We start from the raw sequence: 10974 nt of genomic DNA, 5'->3' as shown, positions 1-10974 counted from the left end.
AATGACACTGTTGTGTCACCCAGACACATAGCCTGCCAGACCTCGTCTTAGACATTTATGTGGGTTTTCCTGAATTCCCTTCAGCAACTTAAATCCTAGATGTTATTGCCAGCTACTAGGGAAATTAATTAGGGAATGTTCAGGAACCATAAAGTGACTAAGTGAGCAGTTGCACAACTCCTCATAGGCATTTTCCCTGGTTGGGAAACAAACTTAAGGGTACAGTAGAACACAGTAAAACGTTCACACACATCCTGAGGGTCAGAGTCTCCAGAAGCATACGGAGACACTTCTGATCTTGTTCCTGGAAGGACTGAATGGGTTCGTCATAAATTTCTCCACCTGGAGCTCATTCAATTCTATCTTAGCAGTGTTAACTCAATCGGCCTGGCATGTTTGCAAAGATCAACATTTAAAAGTTTTCTGGATATACCGTCACAAAGCTTCCCCTCTGAAAAATAAATGGAGTCATAATTATCTGAAATCCAGAACTGTCAAACAGAAATCCACTTAGACCTTCCTCTTGGAACAACATTGTCCTGGTGGCCAGCAGAGCCGCCGTCCAGACTCAACATCATCAGGCCCGCACGCAAAACAGAAAAGCTAGGCAACACGTGCAAATCTGTAGTCTAAATATGACCGAGGAGAAAGTGAAGAGATAATCAAGTCTGAACATTACTCAACAGCGTGACAAAAGCGAGAGAAGAGAGTGCAGGGAAGGGAGTCATGTTGGGGAAGAGAACAAGAACCATACTGGTGGGCCTCCCTGGTAGCGCAGGCAGTTCAGCGCAGTGCTGTGAAGCTGTCCACGGCCTCTGCAGCGCCGGTTCAATCCCCGCCAGCCTCAGAGCAATGCACATGGCACAGCAGACCTCTCCTGTCTCGCCCGCTGCTCCCCTCAGCAGTGGATTTCAGTCAGTCTGTCTGTTCTGTTCCCCACTCTGTCTCTGGTGAGTCCTCTCACCCTCCTGTGCATCTGGCCTGTAGCCCAGTTCTTGTATAAATAAAATAAATCTTTAAAAAAAAAGAAAGTATTGGTAAGATCGTGGTCAAGTACATGAGAACAGAACAGCGGAGCCGGAAAACACAACAAGCACCCACTAAGATGCAACAAACGGAAAACAGGAATTTTCTGGCCAGGATCTCTTCCTCAGATTCCCCTCTAAGTTTAACTACAACAGGAATCCAAACCTCCAGTAAAAACTTCACTTTTCTAACAGGCTTGTTTTCCCTTAGACTTTTCAGTAGTGGTTGAGCTTAGTTGCTAATTTCAATATTAGTGTGTGAATGCACCCAACCTAGGGGAGTTTCAAAAGTTGAGTAAGTTCTGTGTGTGGGTGTACACGCACGTGTGTGCACACATGCAAAATGCATGCATATATAAGCAAAATAAAACTTTTTAAAGCAGACCTGTTATTGATGTAAAATGCACTGATCTAATGTTCTGTGCCTTATAGGCTAGAACAAGGAAACGTTTACTTATCTGCACGATATCTATGTGACTGTACATTTCCAATTTCTCCGGAAATTAAGTCATCTATCTACCATCTATTCTTGTGAAAACCTTTCAAGTTTTAAACTATATTAAATGTTTACTTGCAAAGTAAGTTGCATGGTCTGTCCTCATTCACCCTGAAACTAACCCAAAAAGAAGAGGAGAACCCAGGATCCATCAAATTCCACTTGTGTAAAATATTCTTTGCACGTATTCTGAGCCCATCTCACCAACTAATAAACTGTTTTAACTTCGTTCTAGCCTCCAACATACATGTTAAAGCCAGGTGGAAATTCCACTGACTAAATTAAAACACACTAATTGGGCATCAAATTTCCCCTGAAAATGTTTCTTCCCAGCATCACAGATGAGGTATCGTGTGGGTGTCGGATGTACGACTAAGAGGAAATTCATTCTTTCTGTACAAATAAATCATTTGGATTCTCTTTGCTGAACTTTCTTATTGGCTCCTGGAAATGATCAAATGTAGGATGTGGGAAACTGAACGGCTCAAACATTTGAGAGGTTTATTCATTGACTGGCAACAAGATTAATGAAAACAAAACAGCTAAATCATGTCTAGATAAGAGGAGTTCCTTTGCAAAACAATTTTAGAAAAATCAAAGGCTACATCTGGAATACAGACAGAACAGATGTTCTTACCTCCAGATGGATGCAGGCAAAAATGTCTGCTGTTCAAATAATATGCTAAATGTTTTAACGAACAGATCTTAAAATTTTCTGTTCTAACATTAACGCCCAGCTCACAGCATCACCAAACACGCACTGTGTGAAATTAACCTTCAGTTGGGGGATTCCCAACAACATATTCATCATCTATGAGTTACACTGACTGCAACAGTTTTCTGGCCGTTGTACAGTTTTCGTGATGATACAAAGATGACATGAAACCCACACTTTGTTCAGAATAGTTGACCTGACTGAGTGCCACTGATTTTGTTTATTGAATCCTTGAAAGCTTTTGTTTTGTCAACATCCAGAGTGACAAAACATGCTATTAGCATATGCCTTAATATGATGTGATGAAAACAGCATGTCACCTCTATGATCTTCCTCCCCCAAACAGGAACATCTTGAGGAAAAAACAAGAGCTAAATTCCAACAGGGGTGCCTTCAACAAAATCCCTGACCAGCTCTCCCCAAAGCCATCAAGGTCCTCACAAGCAAATTGCAGAGGACCTAGGGATACATGAAGATTAAATAGCACTGGTGTCCCGGATGGCGGCCCAGGACAGACAAGGATGAGAGGGAAAAAAACTAAAGAAATCCAAATAAACCACCCACACTAGCTGATGACGATGGATCAGTATTGCAAATGTAGCACACTGAAGCACTATGCTTGTCACAAGGGAAACTGGGTGTGGGGCGTAGGGGAATTCTGTACTATCACACACACACACACAAACTATAACTACATAAACTATAGTTTATACATAAACTATATATAAAAAACACAAAAAACAAGTTATATGTGTGTATATGTATATATATATATATCGCTGTTCTAGAAATAGTCTTTTAAAAAATCTTTACAGCTTAATTTTAAGACTGCTATACCATCATGTTCACATCGTATTCATAAATGGCTTAAGTAAAAATTACATAGATAAAAACAGGGAAGGAAAAAAATGACAAATGGAATAAAATGTCGACATTGGAGGACACACAAATGAAAGGATTTAAGAATTCTTTGTATTCATCTCGTACCTTTTCTGTAATTCTGAAATGACAATAAAACAAAAAAATTAAGTTACAAAACTGCCACAAACCAAAAGAAGAGGCATGTACAAAAGGAGGAAAACATTTGTAACATATGTGATAGACACTGAATTTGTTCCTTAACAGACAATCCTAGGAAAGAGACGAGGCCATACAGAAAAGACAAACGAACAAGTAAGTCACCAAAGAAGTATAAGGGCCAACCAGCGTGTGTGTGTGTGCACCTGCACACATCTGTACACATCTGTACAATCTATGTCCAGCCTCAGCAACAATAAGAGAAATAGACATTTTCTGAACACTGTGATAAAATGTTGCTCGGTAAATTGACTCTCAAACACAAATAAGCTGAGAAAACAAGTCTGTGGCAAACCCCAACACCCAAGCAGGGAGAATGCCACTGAACGGGGCCTGCACTGGGGGGTGAGAGTGTGTCCCTGCTGGGCCAATAATCTGGTTGCAAACTGGTGATAGGAAACGCTTTTAAAGCTGTTCCAACCCTTTGACTCAGCATTTCCTTTACTTAGAATGTTTATGAGGAAATTAGCAGAGAAGTGGAAAATGGTGTAAATGCAGTTCGTTCTAACATCATTTCTACGATGATTACATTAAAAGTCTAATGAGTGGGCCTGGTCAGGCATGAATCACACCACATCCGTATGGTGGATGACTGAGTGGCTCTGAGAAAAGCCGTCATGGATGGCTAGTTGTTGACTGAGGGGAATATTAACCATATGTACACGCTAACAGGAGTTATCTTTGGGTGGTGTCATTATTATTTTTTTTTTTTGGCGATAATCTTCAGACACCATGAAAAGAGCCCACATGGCTGTGGGACAGAAGTGCAGTTCTGGGTCTATTTGAAACTCTGCAGTGGCTGGAAGGAGCTGTCGACACACCAAAGGGAAAGCTGAAAATCCACCTTTGAAAAATGACATCAGCTTTATAATAAGGCACTGATTTTTCCAACTTAAAAAAAAAGCCACCTCTTCATTCATTTTGCAAATATTTAAGTACCAGCTGTATTCAAAATGTTACACGGGTGCTCTGCGAGGGAAGGAGAGGCGTCTCAAGTTGGGCGAGGGAGGTTCTCTGTGCTTGGTGAGCGTATAATTTAGTAGGGGTGACCGGAACAGTTTTACAAGTAAATTTACTGTAAGGCAGAACAGTGGGGCCACATCCAGCTGAGATGAAAATGAGGATGTGATGGTATCTGAGATGAGACCTTCAGAGTCATCTCTTCAGTGGCGGCTGTTGCCATGGAAAGGGCAGGAATGACCTATGTAGGGACAGTGCAGGGACCCACATGCGTGTGGGAGGGAGCTGCAAAACAGAAGGCTTATTCAGGAAAGTGTGGGATTCTAATTTGACTGAAAACATGGTAATTTTAAGGGAGTAGGGGAGCTAAGAATTGGAAACAGACTAAAGGCAGAGAATAAAAGGCTTTCTATACCTATCGAAGAAGTTTGGACTTAAAGTATTGGACAAGTGTGCTTACTCAAGGCCTCTGGGCAGTTTTAAAAGGCTGAGAAACTCTGTGTTGATAAGATGGATGTGACTCCCACTGTTGGCTATGAGGTGAACTAGATACCTAGAACCCTTCTGGTATGAAACAGCCCATCTGCAAACAAAACATTTTAAATCGTCTTTACAAATGCATGGCTGGACTGACAAAATAGTAAGTAAAATCCTCAGTCCTGACATAGAGAGAAAGCATGACTCTGAATAGGTAAGAAAATGATGACGTTGGCATCTGTTCCGAGGCATCTGACAATTCCTGATGGCCCAGAGTGGGGGTTGGCAAACTATGTCCCATGGGCCATATCTAGCAAGCTACGTGCTGTTATGAATAAAGTTTTATTGAAACACAGTGACACCCTTTCAGTTATGTCATGCCTGTGACTATTTTCATGACTGTTTTCCATCTTATCAACATAGTTTCTCAGACTTTCAAACTGCCCAGAAGCATTGAATAACCATACTTGTCTAATACTTTTAAGTACAAACTTCTCAAATGGGCATAGAAAACCTTTTATTCTCTGCCTGTAGTCTTGTGTTTCCAATTCTTAGCTCCTCTCCTCCCTTATGGGCAGAGATGAGTAGTTGCAACAGAGACTACAGGCTTGCAAAGCCTAAAATGTTTACTACCTGGCCCTTCACAGAAAAAAAAAAAATTGCAGACACCTAGCCTGGAGTTTCAATGGTTTGAGTGTGTGGGATCTGGGACACAAAATCATGTACTAATATAGAATAGGGTGCCATAGAATGCATAACATTGGGACCCTAAAATGTAACATGTCCAGTACATGAATTAGGAAGATATCCTGAAGAGGAAGTTGGAAGGGGTATTTTTTGTTCATAGGTTGGTTATGGTAGAAAGAAAAAAAGGTTCCCCTAAGAATTCCTTACTATAAGCCCCATTCTCACTTTATCTGTGTGATAGCAAAAATAACTTTTTAGCCAAAAATTCAGCTTTTTCAAGTGATTATCACTCATAAATGCCTATTGCATAAATAACTATCCTTGACAATCCACAGGTAAAGTCCCAAAGAGTAACCCTTAAAATCAAAAAGCACATAATCATGAGAAAACAAGTTACTAAAAGGAAAACTAAGCAGAAAAAAAATAGAAATATACCCAGAAATATTACAGATAATGGAATCATTAGCTATCAAATATAAAAATATTGTTTATTTTCATTAAAGAAGTAAAAGAAAACATCAAAGGAGGGAAATTATATTATCAAAAATGACCAACCACATTTTAAATAGAACTAAATACAGCCTTTAAAATGACAAATATAATAAATGATATAAAATCAATTAATGTTAAGCACCAGATACAGTTAAAGAGATTAATAACAAATTGGAAGATGGAGTTAAAGAAATTACATCAAATCCAATAGGGAGGACAGAAACAGAAAATACAAGAGTTAAGAGACTCAAAGAACAGACTAAGAAGGTCTATTACTCATCTTGTCAAAGTCATAAAATGAGAGAAAATAATGGGGAAGAGGCAACACATATAATATCTAACAATTTCCCAGAACTGATGAAATACAACATTCCTCAGATATAAAAAAGAAATTCCATAGACCAATTGTAAATAAACTACTAAGAGAAAGGCTTTGAAAACAGAGAAAAAAGATAATGCCTACAAGAAAGACTAACATGAATTTTCATCAATAATCATCAAATTAAAGGATAATAGAATAATGCTTTTGAAGTTGGGGGAAGGAGCGTCAATTTAGAGTTGTATATAAATGAACTTATCTTTTGAGAATGAGGGTGAAAAGACACATTTTCAAGCAAACAAAAGCTGATAGAATGTTCAACAACGTATCATCACATCCCTAAAGGAATTTTTAAAGCAAACATTTTGTAAGAAGCTAGAAAACTAATCCTGAAATACCTGAGTGGTAAGAAGGAATCAAGATACATAGTGTAGAATAAAAATGAATTCCAGTTATCACTAAATAGACCAGTAATTACAGTAATTATAAGTGAACCAACCAATCTCTCAAGTTAGAACACAGACTTTTTTAAAACCTAGCTCTTGTGCTTTTAATAAGATACGACTAAAAGTTGAGAAAACTCAAAGATTAAAAAGAAAATCTTAGAGAAAGATTCACCAAAGAACTAACTGAAAGAAAGCAAGTGTCACTGCAGTAATATCAAGCAAAACAAACTTTAAAGCAAAAGTTATTACTAGAGGTAGAGGCTCATTATATATTAAAATGTTCAATTTACCAAACAGGTTTAACAATTATAAACTTGTATGCACCTAACAACAGAGCCTCAAAATATCTAAGTAAAAATATCAAGATAATTACCAAAGAGTGGCGTAAGGGAGGAGAAGCTAACAGCAGGGAGAAAGGAAGTATTATAATGAGCTCTCCAGTCCCCCTTCAGGACTAAGAGCCTTTTCCCTCATACTTCTAGGAATGCTGCCAGAAATTTGCCTTTAGCTGTTCATTCTCTTTGGTGATTACCTCAGCTGAAGAAAAGGAGCTTGTCCAAGGTTACACCTCCTTCCAAGAGCAAACTGCATCCAATGGAGGAGGAAGGAAAAAAAGTCCCATTCCCTTGCCACATCAGAAGGACTCTGAATAACCTGTTTGTTTTCAGAGCTTTCCATAGGGTCAGCTGAGGCCTGTATTGGACTTGTATCACAGCTCAACTTCTTTTTCCCAAATCTGCTGTCTCCTCTTCTCTTCAACAGATCTCCAGAGCACAGTCTAATAAACATCCTCCATCTCAAAGCTTCCCAAGGAAGCCAATCTGCAGCAAATATCCAAGGGAAAATCGCTGGGGGAAAAAAATTGAAAACATAAAATTTAAGGTCAGGAACGAAGATGGAGCTATAATTAGATTTTGGTGCATCTCATATAAAGATGATAAGAAACGTTCAAGAATTGATTGAGGTGGTTAACTTAGGAGGATGGCTTCAGAGGATGCTTCCAGCTAAGCATCCATGGAAGAGAAGAAAGGAAGGCTGAGGAAGATTAGGGACAGGCATCAGAAAGCTAGGACAGTGTCATGGGGCAGGGCAAAGAACAGAAAATTTCAAGAAATGTGTAAGTTAACAGGGTTAAATGTATAGATAAGAAAAGTGTTGCTGTTGCTACTTAACATATACTAAAAACATCCACTTCCCTTTTCTCTTAGTCCAGTCTCCAATTTTACTCTAGGAAACTACCAATTTCTCTATTTTTGGTTGATGACCTTCAGATGGAACTGAATATTCCACAGGTGGGCTCGTATTCAGGCTTGGCCAATGACAGCATTGCATTCCCAGGCTTTCAGTGTGGACTAGTGAGAATCAGACCCAGGGTTTTAACCAACCATAAAATAAGCTCTGTTTTGTTTTGTTTTGTTTTTTGATTGGATGACCCTAGGATTTGCTGGCAGCCATCTTGCCTCTTAGAACAGGTGGCAGCCATCTTGCCTTTCAGAGCTCCTGACAGCCATCACACCACTAAGGAACCCCCAAAATGAAGACGTCAATACAAGAAGGCAAAGAACCAGTTAGAGAAAGTCCTGACTTGAGTGATATTATTTGAGCACCTAAACAAAGCACATGCAGTAATACATTCTTAGACTTTTCTATAATTGAATCATTGAATTTCTTTTTTTTCTGTATCTATTTGAGTTGGGTTGTCACTAGCAAATAACAAGTCTAACTGATAACATGAGGATAGATATTACATATTCAACTTTATATTCTACTTTTTTTCACTAAGCATGATAATGGAAGAATTTGTTGAATTTGTCGTGGTTAAAAGTGAATTAACTGCCTAGGTTTGGACCCACCATTACTTTGTAACTTTGTGCCTATTATTGAAGTTCAGTCATAAAATGGGCAATCAAGTAATTGCGACTTTCTCATAGGATTGTTGTGAAAGCTAAATTAATATAAAGTCCTGTTGGAGGGAGAGGATGTCCTGAACAAACTCCACAAATAGGCTTTACGGATCCCACCTCCACCCCAGACCAAAGAGAGCCAAAAAGCCAAGGACTACAAATCCCATAATGTCATCACCACCGAAGGGAGGCCTGCTGGCAACTGAGGGTGGAGTTAAGCAGCCAGGTTTGATGTAGAACCAGACACGTGCACCTTGGGGGTTCTTGGTTTATCGTGACTTTCAGCTGGCTATTGGGGTTCCTGCTCAGCGGAACCCTGCTCAGCTCTCTCTCTTTCTCCCTGAGTTATTCATTTCTTCATTTACCCTTTTTTGTAACTACACCCTTACCCTTTATTACCCTTTTTTTGTGTACCTGCTGTTGAGTCTCATTTTATAAGTTCCCTTTAAGCACACGGATGAGGACCCACAGTCAAGCAACCCATTTCACATTGGGGTTGCCCTGTAACAGTCCTAGAACAGTGCTTAGTTCTTAGTGTTATGAAAGTACTAGCTAGCATTATTATTATGCCCAATTACACAATCTTCAGAAGTATCATTTTACTAGTTGAATAGGTGGTCCACATTTGGGTGGGCCAGCTGTCCTACTAACAATTTTTTTCATTTTGAATAATACTGTATTGAACATCTTTGAACAAAAACATCTTTCTCTATGATTATTTCCTTAGAGTGCTTGTGAAAAATATTTGTTCAATGAGTCTATTTGATATTCAAAGTTTCTGAAGGAGATAGAATCTACAGACTTGCTTTGAAGACTACTCTTTTGCATTTGTATAGCAATTAAATTGTCTGCACTCACACAAATCTTCCTTCTTACGACTGAAGCTTAAATCTATGACTAAGGAAGTCAACAACGGTGCTATGTACTAAGACAATATAAAATAAGTGAGCTTTTACTAGGATCATATACTCTGAGACAGAGCAAATGCTGATAACATAGCTACGCAAATTTTAAGCAGAAGTACCCAGAAAGCTCAAATAAGCAGAAATCTTTCTGATTTTTGCTTTGAAAAAGTAGAAACCATCAGAAGCATATACATAGATACAAATATAAAAAGAGGGGAAAAGCTTATAAAATACTCAGTAAATATTTGTTGAGTGAATGTAACGATTATCCTAGATATCCTCAAGAGCCTTCTGACACATCATGATAGTAAGAGCATTAATAGGTGTGTAAATTATATTTCAAAATCAGTCAAAACTACATTTTTGTCACATTTCCCCCCAAACAACTCCCATTAATCACAATACTCAAGGTTAGCTGCTTGTCTTAATCACACAAATACAACTCTTCTTAGGAAGAAAGTTACCATCTTCAAAATATCAGTTATTCAGTCATTCTTTTAGGAAAAATGTAATTTGGAACTTTAATGGCACAGTCTTAGAATGACTAAGGAAGAGATCAGAAACAACTCAAAACAAATTATGATGACAAATGTTTTGGCAAATTTAACTAAAATGTCAACCAACATTCATCTAACCTTTGTAATAGATTTGCAGTTCACATCCTCTCCTATAAAAGGAGTGTTAAGCCTAAAGCCCTGAGTCTAGGGCTGTTTCTGTTAGACAGTTGTAATTTTCACATTGTTGGAGACCCCAGGGGATTTATTATGGAAGACCAAGAACATCAACTTGTATTTTCCCAAATGAGCCACAGTCACCATTCCCATTACCCTAAGTGGGTAAAGACCAAAGAACTGACCAAAAACCTCTGTGCCTCCCGGCCACCTCCCTTGTTTTCTGTTTGTTTCATAATCACTGCTGAGGATTGGTGTATGTCTCTGTGTCCTGAGTTAGAAGAACCAATGCCCCAGCCAACAGAGATCACTCAGAACTCAGACAATAACTTCTTACCCCCAGGCCCAAATACAACTCTTTTAGCCAGACAATGCCTTGGGCAATAAGGGTGACCCCTCTAATGTGCACATTTTTGATAGGTCCCCTACTCTCAGCACAGTCTGAATTTCTTAGCAGAGCTAAGGCATTCAAGTAAACTCTGGTCTCTACTCCATGTTTCCAATCTCATCTCTTACCTTCTTGTCTTTGATAGTAAACTTGACCTTCACAGTCATCATATTCTGAACATCTCCTGTTTGCCCTGCCAAGAGCATCTTTTCCCTTTCATCTTCCCATCGCTAAAGCATCCTTCAGTTCTCAGCATGGCCCTCCCTTGGGCTGGGAAGGCTCTCCCGCCTCACTCAGGTCTGGGCTGGTGCCTCTCCTTTGTATTCCCACAGCATCCTCCTGGCCGCTATGGCTGCATTACAACTTCCTGTGCACTTGTCCGTTACGGCATCTCCTATGCTTGCTTGTAACC

This window comes from Talpa occidentalis, unplaced genomic scaffold, assembly GCF_014898055.3.
Source record: "Talpa occidentalis isolate TD23 unplaced genomic scaffold, MPIMG_talOcc4v2.1 talOcc4.9, whole genome shotgun sequence".
NCBI lineage: Eukaryota > Metazoa > Chordata > Mammalia > Eulipotyphla > Talpidae > Talpa > Talpa occidentalis.
The sequence above is the reverse complement of the archived record's forward strand: the minus strand, read 5'-3'. Positions refer to the sequence as shown.